Source organism: Sebastes umbrosus, chromosome 7, assembly GCF_015220745.1.
Source record: "Sebastes umbrosus isolate fSebUmb1 chromosome 7, fSebUmb1.pri, whole genome shotgun sequence".
Taxonomy (NCBI): Eukaryota; Metazoa; Chordata; class Actinopteri; order Perciformes; family Sebastidae; genus Sebastes; species Sebastes umbrosus.
The window spans coordinates 2168926-2189672 of NC_051275.1; the positions used below are offsets into that span (position 1 = coordinate 2168926).

Consider the following 20747-nt stretch of genomic DNA (forward strand, 5'->3'; position numbering starts at 1 on the left):
GTACAAAGAGCAGCAGCTTTTAAAGCGTTTACATTTGAAGATGTGGCAAGAAGCTGGTTGTCATAGTGAGATGGGGATTATTCATTTGTAGGAGAGAATGAAAAACAGGCTAAAGAAAAGAAATACTGCATTTATAGGTAGCACACACTTGTGGACAGTGACGGAATTAGGACTAAGAGGGTTATGGAGAAAAAAGTTTGCACAGAGCTTGTCTGAACAAATCAAATATCAAAATTGTCATGCATCAAAACTTGTCAATAAATGCTTGGTTAGATTCTTCATCTTGTTTAAATATTCTTTGATCTGACATTCTGATCTTAATAATAATAACTTAAATACTTTCTTGTTTTATTTTTTATTTAGACAATGTACTTTTACAGAAAACATTGATCACAAAGGCATTACCCAATTTGGTATCTTCACCAAAACTTGGGTAATGCAAGGAGGGCTGCAGGGATGACATATGTTTGTAGGCCAACCAGGAAGTTAGCATCGCCTTGGTTCCCTCGACAAAAGGCCAATGGGGTTTTTCCACTTGAATTATTGCAGAAAATGAGCTCTGTGGCAAACAAACATTTATGTTACTTACAATTTTTGTTCAGCAAGATAATTTTTACAAATGAACACCACTTTTATGATTTTTGAAGCGTGAATGCAATCACCAGAAGTAAAAATGTTAGGCTATAAACCAAATACACCACAGTCACATGAGCGCGAGTATACACAACGAGGCTGTTAAGACGGACGAGTCGGACTGATGACATTTAGTAGTCTCATTTAGCCCCCTGTTAGCAACCGCCTTTTTTAAGACACATATAGGCTTAAAAATTCATGAGTGGGGTATTTCCTGACATATTTGATGTCGTAGAACAAAATGTTAAAATCTCTTCAGCTTGTGTTAACAGTAGACCTTATTTCAGGCATCTAACTAAAAACCCATTGACTTCCAGACAAGGGAACCAGAAGTGCTAAAATGCTAACTCATTTCCCGGTTTTAGGACTCATTCCTGTAGCACTCTTGGAATCAATATTGAAAGACTGTCATGCCCTCTTGCCGCCTGGTCTCTGCAGGTATCTTATCTGTAAACTGCTCATATTATACAGTATATCATGTGTTGTACATTAGTACCAATGCAAAACCTGGATCATAACTCCCCTACGATTCCCTGGTCAGGCAAAAAAAGGGATAATCTTGCCTGAATACCTTGTAATCTAAACCCAGTTTGAAAGATCATGTAAGGGCCCTGACACTCCTGCCAAACTGCAAGGATCAGCCAAGACCAAATCAGAGGTCAAGGGATATGTACTTTAAATAATGTTACATAGCAGTGCAATGAAGCTTTCAAACAGACTCAAAATTCATAATATTGATATCTGATGCATGTGCTTACTTGGCTCATTTCAAATATTTGTACAATCATACAAATTAAAGGGACTCTATGTAAGAATCAGAAGTTGCTTGTTAACAGCGACACCTGTGGCCGTTAAGTCAACGAAAGTCAGCGTCCTGTTGCTCGACCTTGTGCTCGCTCCACATAGACATGAACGAGCATCGCTCAAAACAGTGAGGCGACACACGTCAGCTAAAACCACAATATCACTCTATATTTCAGCTGCTTGGCAGTAATGTTAGCTGACCAGACGAAGGTCTCTCCATAACCCGATGCTGATACTGTGTTTCCTGTTTCACCCTCCCGACCGCGGTGAGAAGGAACAGGGAAGACACCGGAGTTTTGGTCGGGGACGATAACGTTTCTCTCTGCGGAGCCCCGTCACTTCACAAGACACGGGAAACTTCTGTTGGTCTGGAGGAGCTGCAGCAGTTATTTCTGCACAAACGTCCACTGAACATTCACTAGATATTCTCAGAGCTACACTAACTCTTCTGCAGTGTGGAGTGTGCGTGAGAGTGAAACGAGATAGCGAGTGAGAACGAGCGCGGTTTGTGAGTGAAGGCAAGCAGGCAGGCAGAGCAGCATCGACTCCGGCCCTGGAGACCAGGGCTACGGTCTCCCCTGTGTCTTCTGGCCGTGATCGGGGTGCCGGAGCAGGATTAGTTGACACTGTTTTGCAGGACGGGCTTCACTAGATAAAACTTTGCAGTTTTGGTGCTTCCGTGTAGTTTGTGTTGGAACAGCGTAGCCACACACGAGAGCGCATGGGACACCGACCAGCAATGATTTATAAGAGTGTAAGTGTAAGAAGTTACAAACAGTACCTTTAATGAAGCATTCATTAGTTATACAGAGGTAGCACTTAAAAGTGTCCAATTTTTCCACTGTGGTTTGGTTGCAGCTACCCGGCGGGCTCGCAGCTTGCAATGACTGCTAGTTAACAGGTAATAGCATGTTGCCTATTTTTTCAACTGATGCTGACTGTGGCTGTTTACGGTTTTGAATGATAAAATGATCAGTTTAATAATGCAGCGCGGGATCTTCAATCCACGAGTGATATAAACTGATACGCCTAATCTGTTTTTCCACAGTTTTCAAAGTATTACCAAGACATTTGCATCTTTTATACACAAACTTCTATGTGTAAGACCAAATCAACTGTGAGCGAAGCTAGTGCTCACCATAAGGTCCCACAAGGTTTACTTTTTGCATCTAGCTTATCAGCTTGTGCTTCCTATTTCCTGGTATACTGGTAATTGTTCCACACTGATCGTGAAACTAGTCTGAGCCGCAGTGGGAAGGAGAGGCGCAAATGGTGTACTGTGCAATCTTAATGCAGCATGATGTGACATCACATTCCCAAGCTACAGTGCTGTAGGCTGTTTACCTATGCAAAGCTATGTGTAAACTGAGCGCCTCCTACTGACATTGTACACATGTACATACCGCAACCGCGGAAAAGGTGTGCCATTCTCACGGTAGGGTGGGACACTTTTAGGTGCTACCACTGTACAAGAGCAGTAATCCAGGTGTTGTTTGTTGTTTATGTAACAGCGTTCATGATTACTACATTTCCCCCGTCAGCTGTCACAGTTTCTGCTAAAAGCATGCAGCGGTTGCAGACCACACCCTGTCTCTCTCAGCAGTGGCGGTGAGTATGCACACGTGCCAGCCCTGGGCATCAGCAGAGAGATGGGGTGGAGGGCTGAGAACACTCAGTCGTACTACTCAGGATGGATGTTTCCCATCATGCAGCTCAATCAGCCGCCCAATGATTCATTTCACAGACACTTGGGTAATTATAGGAGTCTGCTCTTCACCTCTGGGGATGAAACTGCATGAGCGCAGCCATGGTGGGGAGTGGGGGTGGGTGGTGGTTGGCGGAGGAAGCAAAGACCGAGTGAGAAGTGAGCGAGTGAAAACAAAGAGACAGGAATGACGAGGGTGAAGATGGAGTAGGAGATGTAGTGAAATTCATTTAACTGGTGTCAATGGTCTTGTTCAGGAAAAAACAATATTTTCAGCGACTCCACGATGAAGCAAACTAATCACCGCTGTGAGAGCCCCGCAAACCATTTACAAGTGATGTGACATAACAAACAAAAGCAATGACAATATACAGCATATGACCTTTTAAGGTGGAGAGCAAAACAAAGGCTGTAAAAAAGGGCTATATGGTGAGGCATGAATAAAGATGTATGACAAGAGACTAAAAAGAGCTTGTGAAGAACACAGGTGATGGCAAGTGTGTAAGCTCCCCCTATTGGTGAAAGTGAAAAAAGCATATTTTTCACCACATACCTCAGTACAAGTCCTAAATGGACATTCAGTGGCATTTTAGGCTCATTCAGCAAAACTATATGGTATGTTTTGTATATGAAGGATGTTTCTGAATCAAGCAGCAACTAAACAAAGAAAAAAAAAATTCTCATGAACTCAATAGTCTTTAGTGAGTTCAATGGAGTGTACAGCATATTGATTTGGATGACAATAATTGCATGGAAAGGGTACAGGGAGACTGGTTGAAAAAAATTAAGTTGTGGGAGCGGTTTCAATCGTTGGTGCAAACGATGTAAAGGGAGCCCATTGATTCTGTTGTGTTTGTTTCCAAATGTGAATAATTCATAGTGGATATACTGTATATCTAAATGTATCATATTGAGCTGGCTGGCTAATTCTGCTCAGTGGACTGTTCAAAGCTGTTAATAGTCAAGGATTTCACTTCCACAAGAATCATGTGAAGCCATTACATTTGCGAAAAATCATATTGCACGAGATGCTAACACGAAACATCCGTGCCCGATATTTGTTTGGAGCATGTAGCTAGATCTTACACATTGCACCTTAAAACATTTCCTATCCATGTTGTGACTCTATTTTTTATAGCCCCGAGTGCTGTGTTCAGAAATGTGATGCTTTGTTAGAAATTCCAAGGCTATGGAGAGCAGGTGCGGGGCCATTGTGACAAGCACAATTTATTGGCTGCTCCCAAGCAAGGGAACACATTCAATAATGTGCTGGGAAGATTAATCCATCCCCCACACGGGGCTGGGCTCACAGGGTGCGGCGACAGAGGTAATTTACACATGCAGGTAGCCCAACTCAGCAGTTAATGCCTTTGGAGTTGTAAAATACCTGTATATTAGCAGTTCCAATCCATTTAATTACACTTTAAACTTTACAATCTGACACTGTCATAAATTGAAACTACAAGTCTGCCACACAGACCATACATTATGACTTTTGTACATTTTTAAAAATATTATTTGTTCGAAGACATTCCACAGATGACTCTGCAAACATGCTCCTTCTGTACACTGTGTCTCAACATAGTTCATTATATGAGGTATGTCTCTGTATGTGTATGAATAAAGGCTAGGAGAAAGATGGATGGCTTTACAAGTGAGTACAGTACTCAGGATAGTTGGGATATTTCACCAAACTTGTGCTTTATCCAGAGTTAAATGACAAACTGCTCAACCACATCAAATTGTTTAAGTCTGGGAGTAAACCATGGGAGTCCGTCTTGCTGAAGGCGACAATGCCAGTTTCAGGATAGGCTATAGGAGGGTGGATCATTGACAGGCAGGGAGAGCAGCAGGCAGTTAGACAGACATGATGTACAGCCCTGCATAATCAGCTCTCAGCCCCATTAATCTGTGCAGACTGCAACACTTGATGAGACTGTGATGCATTTGGTGAGAGGTCCCTCCCTCAGATGTCATTTTGAAGAACAGTGTCAATGCTACCGCCAAAGCAGCCCAGTCACGCAGCCACACCCCCTTACCACAACACATCACGCTCAGAGGACAAACACTCCGAGGACATCTGGATTTTTCCCACTCCGGCAGCACGGCTAAATTTATAATCACACCGGTGAGCACATAAACAAAAAAATCACATGCATAGTCAACATCACCTGGTGCAAGCACAGGCACTGGGTCTCATTTCAAATATCAAACAGATCTCCTTAATGACTGTCTCTCTGAGGGCATGCAGTTGTATGCCTAAAGCCTGAGTCCACAGCTGTTATAGCAACAGGATCAGGAAAGAATGCGATCTGGGATCATCTCAAGGGAGAAAGGGCATTACACGAGAGTACACAATGCAGGGGTCATTGTGTAGGATGACAAGGTGCACTGAACCTTTTCGTATGCAGCTTTAACTCTTCCCCTCAAGGCAGGTCAACCCATGGTAACATGTTCCATTATAACTCTAAGTGTTTATTTCAGATAATCTAATGAAATCTCAGCTGCAAACTATCCATCTAGTTTTCCTTGTTAGGGGTATATGGCTGACCTTTATTTGGACGCCATGACAGGGGTTGATAGTGAGTGTGGACAAAGCACACTTCGGACATTTAATGGAAAATATATCTTAATGCATTTAAAACCTAAACCTTAGTGCTGAGGAAGATGAAATGAAGAACAGCTACTAAATGGACCATGTGGTAAGACTGTGAATGAATTTTCAATCCCAACAGAAACGTAAGCCAACATAAACAAGAAGTCCATACAGGAGTATTCCAGTGATTTAGTATTGGACTAACCCTACAAAGTTGGGAGGCTTGCAACGGACGTGTTAATTGACAAAACAGAATATAAAAACTGAAGCAGCAGAGGCTGACTTTTATTCCCTAGTATTAGTCGAGCTGAATAAATGCTGGATCCTACATTGCCCATAATGCAACTCAATAGCATCCTTTGTTAGACTTTCCCTGCATGGTAAACGCCAAGTCTTTCAAACTTCACGCCGCAGTTTGTAACGCAGGCTTTCTGTTAAAGATGTGTAGTCTCCAAGCCCAAACTGAGATAACACTGATAATGTCATCAGGGTTATTCTTTTCAGACTTGAGTAGTACTGAAATATATATCTAAAGTTCCCTGACAACTGGGTAAACTTCATCTTGAGACTGTGTGATACAATCAAAACCTCCAGAACTGCTAATAAACGGACCTTTCCGTATATATAGTAGGGCTGTGCGATTAATCTAATTTCTATTATAATTATGATTTTGGCTTCCCAAATATTATGAAAATAAAATAATCAACATTCCGTTTAGCAATGATGATCTTGTTTTGTCTTGTGTTGTGTCATAAATCTAGGGCACCCCTTTCCTATCCAGCAGTGCACTTTTGCCCCGCTTGTCTGTAGGTCAGCTTGGAAAGGCGCAGGGTGACAGCACCCCTCGCCCAGACCTCGCCGCTTAGTGCTCGCTGTGAGGCGTGTTTACCTTGCTTTTGTTGTGGGTGTGACTTTTTTGTTGTGTCATCACCATTCTTATTTATACAACCAATTTGTTCAACATTAAATAGTTTACAAGAGCACAAAGTTCATGGATATAGCCTCTTCATTTTGCACCATATCGATGTATTTCACTTTAAAATGTAGCCTACAAAATTTCCTAATGCTTGATGTTACCAAAGTCAATGAGTAATTGTGTTAAATAATCGTGATCTCAATATTGACCAAAATAATCCGGATTATTCTTTTTGCCGTGATTGAGCAGCCCTAATATCTAGTCACAACAAAATATTGATGTCTCTCCTCCCTTGAACTTCTGCCTACTGTTTGCCTGTGAAGCTGATGATCTAGTAACTGAACCTTTTTGTCGGTTGCACTCCCTGCAAGTTGCTCTGGGTAAGAGTGTCAGCTAAAAATGTATTCAAATGCAATTTTGTTGTTACAGCAGTACTCTCTAGTTCTCCAGGGAGACAATTTAAAAGGGCACAACCTCATAATACAAACTGTGTGTCACAGTTATATAATTTTTCTCCTGTAAAATTGAATAAACATTATTGTCACAGTGATTTTAGCTGGAAAAGAGGTGCTGCTACTGGGAAGCATAAAGCCAGATAGTTAGACTTAATGGGCCTTGCTGTGTGTAGGGAGTCAGAGGCTGTGACTGTGACACAGTCCGCTGGGACTTCACTCCCCTTATTCTGTACTGGGTGGTAGATGTGCCATGGCTTTTATGGCCCTCTGTAATATTTCATGACCCTATACATTGGTAAATCAGAGCAAAGCAGATGAAAAGCACAGCAGCAACAGCCATGGTCTTCTAAAATAAACACTGCCACGAAAGCTCTTCCAGTTTGATGTCTTTTGGCTCAGTGACATTAAGGTCATCAAAATAAGCAAGTGCAGCCAGGCATCCTAAATGAACTTCCTAAATGGTAGTTCTCAAAAGATGGCTTTCTGAAGTCATTTGTGTTGTAATGGAGCTGCACCCTGCTGTGCTGCGGGGCTTTTTTCAATTGACAACAACAACCACGTTTTTGCTAATGAATCTTAGATGACTTTGACTCCACAATTTCATTAAAAAGAAAGAGGCACTGAACCCCCACAGATCTGGAGAATACAAAAAGCACCCCACTCTAAACAATGATGTTTCTACCAAATAGAAATGTTTTGTTATAAAATCCTACCAATAAAAGGTAATAAAAAGTAGTTTAAATAGTCAAATCTACAAAACCCCTTCCATGGCACAGATACAAATAAATAATAACTGAACTGATGTGAATGGAATGCAATTTATGACAGGAACAGATTTAATCAATGAACGAATATTGTAGTCACTTCATAGTACTTATAATTAATTAAAGCCTATGTCCTTATGACATGGAACCATTCCCACTTTCAAAAGTAAGATGAATTACTGCTTTTAAACAAAGCAATACTGCCATCTAGTGTGATGAGAAATTTGGACATGCCCTCACTGAGCATATTCCCAAAAGATTACATAAAGTTATGAATATATACGCTTTGAGAAGAGAGAAAGGGTGGCCGTGTCAAATATTATGAATGCATAGCATCCCTTGTCTGCCTAAACTGCCTTATTAACAGCTCTTTGTCTACTTCAAAATAAAATGAAGGTTTATTATAAACATGCGTATGCAGGAATAACAATCTTATGGTCATAGTTTTTGCCTTGAGAAACATTGTTCTGCTATTTGAGATTTTTACTACGTATATAACTAGAGATGAACTGCCGATACTGAACCCATTAAATGGATCAGCCCGATGTGACCAATCCACATTAAACACATTTTTTTTATCAATGTCATTACAAAATCTGGTGTTTCCACTATCACTATCCACTCATTCAGTCCCTGGTACATAATACTGCCTTACTTATCACTATACGCAAGGTATCCGCTTGGTTCTCTGTAATGCCAGACATCAGGAGTTTAGGTACTGGAATCAGCATCGGGAGAGAAAAAGTTGGATTGGTGCATCCCTAATAATGACAAAGATGCAAATATGTTTGACTGCAGAAGCATGGAGATAGACGGGGAGTCAGGTATGCAAGGTTCTGTGTATTTTGTCATTTATGATCCGCCCCACAATGTGGTGCCTGTGGGTCGTGCCAAATGAGGCAAGGACTCCCACTCGCTTATTACAGATGTTCTTTCAGGAAGGCTGCGGTTCTGTTTCCTCTATGCCACCACACTTCCACTTTGAATGTCTGCCGTGCTCTCTCAAGGTTTTTGAACGTTGGCTCAGGTGTCAGGATCAACTAAATGCCTGCAGTGACAGACGGCATGTCTCCGTCTGAGCCCCCCGGTATGTTTGCTGGATATCAGCACATCTTTACTTTACTTGGAGCAGACAGTGAGCTGTCAGGAATGTGTTATGGAAAATCATCACCACACTCTCCAACCATTAGTTACATGAAGCAACATGATATGTTTAACACTTTTAATGCAAAATGGGTACTGTGACTGTTATAGCATCACAATGCGTGAAGGTTTGTAGCAGCTCTAATGTATGATACTTTATTAACATATACTTTGTGTATTATAGATATGGGCTTCATATAAAGTGACACAGTTTACAGTTTTATTATATTACATTTAAAATAGGGCTGTCAAAGTTAACGCGATAACACATTAACACAATTTATTTTTCTTTAAAGCGTTAACGCACCTTGCGATTTTTAGGTTGTAGCAGGCTCAGTCTTAAAGCTAGAGGGAAGCTTTCCATCATCATATGAAACTAAAAATCGAAGGAATCCATCGGTATCAACCATGTCATACTAGCTTGTCAGGAACGAGGCTAAATAACGCTCCAAACTTGCGCTAAATTTTGGCGAGAAAAACTGTCATGGCCACTGTCAAAGGGGTCCCTTGAACTCTGTCCTCAAGATATGAATGAAAATGGGTTCTATGGGTACCCACGAGTCTCCCCTTTACAGACATGCCCACTTTATGATAATCACATGCAGTTTGGGGCAAGTCATAGTCAAGTCAGCACACTGACACACTGACAGCTGTTGTTGCCTGTTGGGCTGCAGTTTGCCATGTTATGATTTGAGCATATTGTTTATACTAAATGCAGTACCTGTGAGGGTTTCTGGACAATATTTGTCATTGTCTTGTGTTGTTAATTGATTTCCAATAATAAATATATACATACATACATTTGCATAAAGCAGCATATTTGCCCACTCCCATGTTGATAAGAGTATTAAATACATGACAAATCTCCCTTTAAGGTACATTTTGAACAGATAAAAAATTTGCGATTAATTTACGATAAATCGTGATTAACTGTGGACAATCATGCGATTAATCACGATTAAATATTTTAATCGATACAAGCCCTAATTTAATACAAAAATAGAGCATGACAAATAAAGCTGTACTTACAGAAGGGATTGAAAAAATATGACCATTGCTAGTGTAATGAGTCTCTCAATGTTCCTACTTGCAGGATCAGGCACTTTTCATTGTGTAAATGTAAAACACTACACCTAATAGAATCAGCTTAGCTGTCAAACTGTACTTTCCCACACAAGACTTAAATACATTAGTGTCTTCATTGCCAGGTCACTCCGTTACTCACAGACTCAATATCCATTTATTCTTGGTAATAAAAAAATCAATCTGCAAGTTGGTTGGCAGGCTTCCACAGTTGCTGATATAAGGCAGAGTTGTCTGTTGGCACATTACAAGCAGCTGAAGTGCGTACAGTGCTGCAGCTGTAACCAGGGTTGTTCAGTGTATCTGATAAATTACTTGCATATCATTCACATTGATTGTTTAATCGGAGATCGTGACTTGGCAGAATTACCATAAACAGATGTATGAGGGTTGTATGACAGTTTAGTCTGGAAATCAAACAAACCGAATGCTACAAAGAGTGTTGGGGGGGGGGGGGGGGTTCAAATCAATTACAGTGGCCAGACGAGAAAAGTCATGATACTATGGAGAAAATCTCACACAGATTCACAATTAATGTGCATTTCTCTTTTTGTGGTTGGACTGAGGACTTACTGGTGTCATCAGTGTTGGATTAAGGACAGAATTAAAGGTACCATTTTATAAAAAGTGAAATTGTCATGTCTGCTATAGTATAAAGCAGGTTTAAGTGCTTTATAAATACTGTGAAAGTATTGAAACGTTCAATATACAGAGAAATACGCACAGCCCATATTCAGAAATTGTGCGTTTGAAACAAGCCGTCAGGATTTCTGTCCATTTGTGATGTCACAAATATACAATATTTAGACCATTACACGGTTTTAAACGTAAACATTCTTAATGTTTCCCCTGTTTATTTCCGGTTGCAGTGTATGTAAATGACATCAGTTGACAGGAAGTAAACTTGGACCACAACAACTGTTGCCGAGCAACGCAATTCCATTGCAAATCTGTTGAAATGAGCTAAAATGGATAAATACAAGAATATTCAGGCAGACATGAGGAAAATATTTATTTTTTTTACATTACAGCATGTAAACATGTTCTAGTAGAAACACAAAATACAAGTATGAACCTGAAAATGGTTCATACTTACATATGAGCATAATATGGGACCTTTAAGCTGCAGAAAACAGTAACTTGTATATGCATTTCCTGTAGTTGCCAGAAAAGGTGCACATTAAAAGATGAATCTATTAAGTTTATCCATAGGTTACATGTTTTCCAAGCAGCATCACTCACTGATGCTGTTAAATGTTGTCACCATCATGTAGAGTACAGTCTCATCTTTGTTCGCTTAAAAGAAAAGCAGATTCCTGGTATTGTAATCTAAAGCCCTGTGGGAGAAACCTTTTGAAAAGTGTCCAACTTTACTCCCTCGAAAGATTGATGAATGATTCTTAATGTTTGTTGGATGACGGCCTTGCATTTTCACTGGTGTTTGCTCAGCAGTTGAACTCTGAAAATTTAACTGCCCACCAATTTATTCCAAGAAGACGGGAGGGGAGGAGGACTTCTAATGGCCACACCTGTGCAATTTTCATTATTGATTTATTTCCTACCCACCAATCCAAAAAAAAGAATATGACTGTTTGGATTTACAAAAATGTGACAAATAAGGCAGAATGTATGCCATTAATATCAAAATAAAAGCATCACATAATATTCTGAAAACATGACAGTTATGTAATGTCACAATTTCTTTTGAAGCTCACATTGCCATGGCAACTACTGTATAAAAAGGTATTTATCTCTGCCACTAACTGTCAAGCACACTGGAAAAGCTCACTCTCCTGTCTGTGTCTCTGCAGCAGATAGTTCCCCTTGACAAGAATACCATATCCTCAGCAGAAGGCATAGAAGCATGGGAAGCAGAAAAGCTAATAACCAGATGTCGGCCACAAAGAAACTCTTATATTTTCCACAAACCACAGAGCAGTAAAAAGAAGTAAAACCGTCTGAGCATATAAATACACTTAAATTTGACACTAAATGCAGCGAGTGGAATTTAAAGTGTAAGCACATCACTCATTCTTGTAATACTGTATAACCTGTAGTACTGACAGCAAACTCCTGATCCCATTTGTACACTGACAGTGTATTCTGACAGTTATTCAGTATGTACAGGTTGTACTATGCAATGAGCCTGCTTCTTGTTTTCACTGTATTTATGTTCACTTCTCTGCCTGATCACTGAAATTAATTTCCATACACAGAGATTCAAGACACATCTGAATTTTAACTGGCCACATGCATCTCTGACCACTCCCAAAGATACACTAAGTAGTGTTAAAGGGTCAGCAGCAGTTCACCTAATCATATATCACTACATGTGGAATGTGCAAACTGATGGGTAAATGGTTCAGTAAATAAATGGATTGATAAACAAATCAACAAAATACAAATTATTATGGACACACTGATGAATTACAAATGAAATCAACTGAAAATTAAAGAAACAGCAATAACCAACAAACAGCTATAGCCTATGCAAATGAGGAACACTACATTACAGTTTATTACAATACATCTTATAGTATACTGTTGGTGTGCCATGCAAGTGTACAGTTTGTGGTTATAAAAATCATCCAAGAGAGTTTGAGAGACGGAAATGATCAACCTGCCAGCCCTAGCATTATCACTAGGCAATGTAAAAAGGGATTTTCCCTGCTGAATCTTGGCAGCCCAAAATGATCCCACCCACGTCCTCGCTCTACTCTACATCTATTACAGCACCACTGACAAACACATTCAAATATTTATCCTCAGTTACCTGCAATATTAACATTAATAAATCTTTACAAAGCTTATGTTTAGCTTGTGAGTGCAGTTATCAGTGCAAGACAATTAAATAAAACAATTACCAAGTTTCCGGCTTGAAGGGTAAGAGTTTTGGGGCCTCTTTTCTTTACCTGTCAAAGGTCCCATATCGTGCTCATTTTCAGGTTCATACTTGTATTTTGTGTTTCTACTAGAACATATTTACATGCTATAATGTTAAAAAAAAAACGTTATTTTCCTCATTCTGTCTGCCTGAATGTACCTGTATTTACCCTCTGTCTGAAACGCTCCGTTTTAGTGCATTTCAACGGAATTGCAACAGAATTGCATTGATAGGCAACAGCTTGGGTCCATGTTTACTTCCTGTCAGCTAATGTTATTTACATACACTGCAACAGGAAATAAACTGGGACACATTTAGAATGTTTATGTTTAAAACTGTGTAATGATCTATATATTGTATATTTGTGACATCACAAATGGACAGAAATCCTGACGGCTTGTTTCAAAAGCACAATTTCTAAATACGGGCTGTGTGTATTTCTCCATATATTGAGCATTTTGATAGTTTAACAGTATTTATATATCACTTAAACCTGCTTTATAATATAAAAGACATGAAAATCTCACTTTTTACATATGGGACCTTTAAATAAATATAACTTTAACTCATCACACGTTGGAATAGTTCTCAATACTTATCTAACAGAAACAGCAGTCGAGAGGATATTTTCAAATCAGGCAACATAACTGTAAAGTCATTATTCTAAATGCCAGGTAAATGTTTGATATTTGTTTCTAAGGATGGCTCTTATCTTCTCTGGCATTTGCCCTACCCTGTCCTCCCACACATTTCGCCCTGGCATATGCCACAGCTGAGGCCCATTAATCAGAGCTCATTTTATAAGAGCTGAATACACTGCTCCCAATTCTCGTGCATTAACCTTGTTGCTGCCCCTTACCACCCCTGAAAGTTGGCACTGGTGTGCTGCATGTGTGTTCTTGTGTGAGTGCGCATGTGCACGTGTGTGTGCACATTTGTGTATATTTTGAGCACTTGTCACTTGTTAGTGTAGCAATTCCTGCCATGCTATAAATAAAACCAGTCGCAGGGAGGGATGGAAGCCAGTGGAGTGCTTTGACAGCAGAGGGCATAGTGGCCTTGTCTCCGTAGGATATGAGGTTTAAATCTGGTCTACAAACTGGTAGCTTACTACGTACCTCATACACTGTACCTTTGCACATTAAACACCTGGTTCCAATTATTTATGAAACATTTTACTTGTTAAATAAACTCACTCTGTATCCTAGTGTTGATGCTTTGTGTTATGCTGTGTTTCACACATTATGCACAGGCTGTTTAAATATAGTTTTCATGTTGTTTATAGAGTGGGAGTAATAGTATTTATCTAGTGATGTTAACCCTCTTCCTATGCATGTTCTCTGTTTTGCAACCAGGCAAAAAAAAAAAACACAATAGAAAACATTTCATTCTTACCTTGGGCCTGGGCATCCAGTAGGCGTCCACAGAGAATTAGAAGGAGCTGGACGGTGAAAGAAGGCACACCCACTGGTAGCACTCTGAATCCCACACTGCTCTGGCTCCTTCTGGCCATGGCACCATTGGGATCTGGGAGAAAAGACGTATACAGATAGAAACAAGCTATTAAAATATTGACAATCATTTCCACTCTCCTTGCACATTTATTGATATAGTTGGAGAAAAGGCTCATTAAACACATGATGTGAAAAAATACAAGAAAATATGAGACTACTGGGCTCATGAGGCCCAACAGGAAAGATAAATCATCTGGCAGATATTAAATTCACCAGATGTTCAGCACTAAATATTAGTCTCCGGCCAAAGTACCACAGCTATTAAAAACAAGCATTCACTACCAATTTATCAGATTCTAATGAGACATTGAAGAAGAAAATGTATTGTATGGCAATTACATTTTAAAAAGTACTATTTCTTACAACAGTCAAACAAATATACAGTAACTCAACTAGAAACAATGTACAAAAACAGATCAAAACAGCTGAGATTAATCAGTTACAGTAACAGATGAGATTTTACACCGATCTAAAATATGTGGATATACTGCAATAAGGTCACCTTAAAGGGACTGTTTGTAAGAATCAGAAATGTGGCCGTTAAGTCAACGAAAGTCAGCGTCCTGTTGCTCGCGCTCGCTCTACATAGACATGAACGAGCATCGCTCAAAACAGTGAGGCGACACACGTCAGCTAAAACCACAATATCACTCTATATTTCAGCTGCTTGGCAGTAATGTTAGCTGACCAGACGAAGGTCTCTCCATGAATCAATGCTGATCCTAGTGTTGGCTTTTCCTGCCTCAGCCTCCCGACCGCGGTCGGAGGGAACAGGGGAGACGGCAGAGTTTTGGTCGGAGACGATAACGTTTCTCTCTGTGGAGCCCCGTCACTTCACAAGACACGGGAAACCTCTGTTGGTCTGGAGGTGCTGCAGCAGTTATTTCTGCACAAACGTCCACACCATTCACTAGATATTCTCAGAGCTAAACTGTGCGCGCATGCATGTGAGAGTGGAGCGATAGAGTGAGAACGAGCGCGGTGTGTCAGTGAAGGCAAGCAGGCAGAGGAGCAGAGGAGCAGAGGACAGCAGAGACTCCGGCCCTGGAGACCAAAGCTACGGTCTCCCCCGCGTCCTCCAACTGCGGCCAACACTGTTTAACAGACGGGCTTCACTAGATACAACCAAGAGGTTTTGGTGCTTCCGTGTAGTTTGTGTTGGAGTCTTGTCTGAACAGCGTAGCCACACGCGAGCGCGCATGGGACACCAACCCGCAATGATTTATACATGTAAGAAGTTACAAACAGTCCCTATAAAGCCTTCTCTCACTTGACCCATGAGTGAGGGTAGTTTGGCTTAAACCTAAAACCAACTACATGAAGAATAAATCTGGAGTCACTACTAAACTGACTTCATGAGCCCAAAGTGATCTTTAAGAATTGCAAACAATAGACATAAAATGTGTGTGTAAAAAGCTCCATCCTGTCACTCTAATAACTGATGCAGACTGCGTGGCAAAGTTTACTAAGTGCTATCATTCACCCTGACATTTCACAACAGGCTTCCGAAGGAAGAATGAAATTAATGGGCCTACACTTTTTACGCACTCATCTATATTCACATCTTGACACCCAAGAAAGAGATGAATTATTTGGCACCATTGCATCACTGTAAATAAAAAACAATCTGCTTTGCCTCCAAATCCAAAAAAACACCATGCAAACAACAGGAACTATGTCTGATCATAAACATTACATCTCATCCACGAAGTCTAGCAGCAAATTACCACCATTCAACAATGTTAAATAAATTAGTATTGAACATTTAAGTCCACCTCAAGTCAACATTACAATTATCAGACTGTGTAGTCTAAACATCAAAACCTTTTTCTGATTATGATTCTGTCTGGGTTTCAAATAGGATTTCAATTCTGTGGTCAGTAGCGATTGTTTCCCCAGTTAGAAAACTACAGAGCCAATCGGAGCTTTACAGGCAGGCAAAATAATGGGCACGTCACCTTCCTGTGCCTGTGATCAACACAGCTGTACAGATTGTTGAAATTTACCAGAATTACCGCATTGCGGTTGTATGCCTCCACCAACTAGTCAAGTTGTAGTTTACATCCATGTCTGTCCAAAATGTCATCACTTCATCATTATATCCTTTTAGACATTTGTGTAAATAGACATAATTAGCATATGAATTCTTGAGGTATGGCCAAAAAGGTGTTTTGTGAGGACACAGTGAGATTGACCTTTGACCACCAAATTCTAATCCGTTCATCCTTGAGTCCAAGTGGATGTTTGTACCAGATGTAATACAATTCCCTCAAGGCGTTACTGAGATATCACTTTCACGAGAATGGGACAGACGTAAGGCCACAGTGACCTTGAACATTGACCTGTGACCAAAATCGAATCAGCTCATCCTTGAATCCAAGTGGACATTTGTTCCAAATTTGAAGAAAGTTGCAAAAGGCGTTCATGAGATATCACGAGAATGGGACGGACGTGAGGTCTCGGTGACCTTGACCTTTGACCACCAAAATGTAATCAGTTCATCCTTGAGGCCAGGTGGATTTTTGTGCAAAATTTGAAGAAATTCCCAACAGGGGTTCCTGAGACAACGCGTCCACAAGAATGGTACGGACGAACGGACAGACAGACAACCCGAAACGACTGCTGGAAAACATTAAACATTACTTTGTAGGCTGAGAAAAGATGTCAATGGGTTGGATTCTATATGTCACTCACTACTGATTGGTTTAGGGGGGGGGGAATATCCCCAAATCCCCAATATTTATCTTAGCGCTGAAAAAATGTATCGCAATATCAACTAAATAAGTCTGACCAGAGTAGCGATGTCACAAGAACCGGTACTTCGGTACCAAGTCGATGCCAAAATTCTAAAAACCAGACGGTACTGTACGATGCCTGTAATCAGGATCCGAAATTAACACCCTCCAAGCGCCAAATGTGGGTTGATTTTCCGTTTGGCGAGCAACTCTCCAAAGGCTTCTGTCCTCTGCGTGTTGGAGCTCGACACACACACACGCACACGCCGAGATGTTGGGTTTGTTTACTTTTTTAGAGATCCCTTATTGATTTGTTCGAGAAGAGGACTCACTCTTGTGGAAATACCTGAACTGAAAAACTGATCTGAGATCCGTTATTGAATCGCCTGAGAAGAGGACCCACTCGTGGGGGAAAAAACTGAACTGAACTGAACTGAACAAACTGAACCTCTATCTTTTCTTGTCCACTGTTAAATCTCTGAAAAGTGGTGCTTTTTTATAATCATCAAAATATAACATTTGCATTTTAAATGAATATTTAATGGTGTAATGGTCTGTCACCATGTCAGTGAATTCAAACTACTGCTTGCAATCTGAGGATATATATAGAGAGAGTGTGTGTGTGTGCGTGTACAGCCTCTGCTGTTCTATTACAGTCATTGAGCTATACCTGAGGAATAAAGTCTCATCATTTTCCTTTTTTTCTTTACCGTGGTATCGAATTGGGTATCGAGAATTGTGGAAATTCACTTGTATTGGTATCAACAACTAGATTTCTGGTATCGTGACATCCCTAGACCAGAGTGACTTCTGACTGTTCTCCATTTTTTTCAAGATAAATCTCAATCTCACTCTAAAGTTACAGAGTGTCTGCGCAGGAGACGTTTCAGTCATCCGTCTCATGTGCTTCTGACAGAAATGCTCCTATTTGAAATTAATCCAGCCAGGCCGTATAACGCCTCACGTTTCACGTGCGCCATTCGTTGGTAAGCAACCAGTAGCATATTTTTGATCGTTTCACACTCGTAACAACAGTGTGTTGGGCTCCGAGCACTGCGAAAACGTAGGTGATTGACCTTCACTCTATACTGTGCCTGAACGCATCGTGTGTAGACACAAACAAAGGACTGAAGCTGCTGCTCTGCTAACATGCTGCTCACACTACACCTCCTGTGTAGACCGAGCCCCCAGACTTTGAAACAAATTTGACATAGTTGGACAAACGGTGGAATTACAACTTCTGGGTCCGTCACGTGATGCCATTGGGCTCAAAAATACTCTTTCCCATAGACTTAGACTGGAAAAGAGACATCTGTAAATCAGTGGATAATTTTATTTTTAGGCGAGTCAACTTCCCAGTACGAACACTGCAATAGCCTTTATTTAAATCAATAGGACCACAAAACAACCGAATCCAGAGTTATTTCCCTTCCTCCGTTCATGTGAATGAGACCCAGACTGAGGCTGGACCGAGGGCTGGGAGGCCCGGTTAAAGGAAACGCTACTGCACTTGCTCTACAGGCCCAATGAATGCGGAAGATTACCGGATGATCCGGGTCATTTTAAACTCTGAAGTCTAGCTTTTTTTGCTTCAGGCACCACTGAGCAACTTTCTCAGGAATGAACAGGGCCCCGCCTCCAACGCTGTGTCCAGTTCTCTTTATACATTCACGGTGTAGACACGATGTTACCTTTTCAGCTAGCGTTGATTGCATTGTTTGTATTGTTACACTGATCACATTTGATCAACTCTTGTACAACTGCCAAAAACATTAAATTGAGAGCATACGTTTTGCATCATCTGCTTTATATTGTCTAATAAAATAAATGGTTAGGTTTAAATCCAGACACTCCCATTTCTGCAGCAATTTGGATTATTTATGAGTTATGAGTTACTCACAGCAAAATATTAAACACAGCTGAAAACCATACAACCATTCAGCCAACAAAACTGAATATTCAGAGGAGAAACACTGGTCACATAATAGATATGTCATTCACGTGCAGATTAAACTTAATACAGTTACATAAAGACTTCACTTTAAACAATGAAGACAGGTGGCAAACACTTTGTCTACACATATTCAACTGAAGTCTTCACAACCTCTGTCCCTGAGAAGGACAGTCTAAAACATGCTGTAAGTCTTCAGTGCTGCAGTGAAAGGCTCTCATTCTTTTAATAACAAATCCTGAAGACTCATGATATAGTGCTTCAGATGACTGCTTTACAGCCCCATCCCCCAAAGACACACCCACACACACACGTAGTACCTGTACTGTGTATGCACCTCCGTGTTGTGTTTCTGCTGTATATCCCACGAACGAGTCCAGCTTCCACTACTGCCCGACTTTCTTCCCTTTGCCTCCGCTGTACACTCAAAACTGGCACAGCTCTCTTCCCTTTCAGTGGCCAAATAGCCCATCTGCAAAGGGAGACAGAGGGAGGGAAAAAGAAGGGAAAAGGAAAAAATAGAAAAGGAGAGGAAAACCAATGGATGTGAATGAGAAGAAAAGGAAAAGAGAGACAGATTGCTTTGATAATGTAGATTGTCAGGAGCTGCATTCTTGGTAAACCAATGTGCACGGAGTAAAAATCGCAGAGTTAAACTAATTTGATTTCACATTCCCTCAGTGCTGCCGTTTCCTTTTCTATTCATTTGTTCGCATTTCAGCTTTTGAGCTCCGAATCACAAGCCGGGCTGCTGTGCACTTAAATCAAAATCTCTGTAGGGTCTTATTGAAGCAGTAGACAGTGTACCCTATAGCCTTCCAATGCACAACGTAATACAACACATTTGAAATTCACAATAAGACGCAGGAAAAACAAAAGGAGCATGGAAAAACTAGATGCCACTGCCTTAAATCAATCAAAAATAGCAGGTAATAACACAGGGCAGCAAAAAACGACATCTATACCGAGCCAGGCCGATATTGGCTTATCTCACATATATCAGTGTATGCATATGTGTTGGCCAATAAACAACAAGATATTGCAGTGCAGAAATGCCAAAGACATGTTTGAAGTCATTTAGAAACGGTGTCTCGATTACATCATTTGTCTACCCGAGCTGAAGAACGGGTAATGTATCGTTCTCAGATATTGATATCTACCTAAAAAATCATGTATTGGTCAGGCGACACAAAAAACTGCTGTTCAAGATACTTTACAAGGTGAGTAACTATGTTGAAAACTGATGGGCAATTGAATAACTTCTGTCAAAGTGCCCTTGTGGAAGCCATTAATTCTCAACTACTCTAACAGAGCTACATACTAGAAAAAGGCAGACTGTGGTTAGACTGGGTTGCTCTTAAATGTATACTTTACTTAGGTTCTCGTCATTTTTAAAACAGTGCTTTTGCAATTGAGGCACACATTTGGCCTGTTTGAATGCCGTCAGTTGTCTCATATTTATAAAAGATAACAACGTGCTGAATTTTTTACTTGTTTTACTGCTGATAAATGTGTCTTGAATAAATAACTTGACCAACCATTTTAACAGTGTTTGTATCGTAAT

The 20747-nt window shown here is 40.4% G+C and overlaps 1 long non-coding RNA gene across 1 annotated transcript; it reads right to left on the minus strand.

The window, feature by feature from the left end:
- Nucleotides 1-336: 336 nt before the first annotated feature.
- LOC119491957 lies at nucleotides 337-14515 on the minus strand. The gene is made up of 2 exons (XR_005207687.1): nucleotides 14379-14515; nucleotides 337-559 (listed from the first exon to the last, which is right to left on the minus strand). It is a non-coding gene; the product is annotated as an uncharacterized LOC119491957 (long non-coding RNA).
- Nucleotides 14516-20747: the final 6232 nt, after the last annotated feature.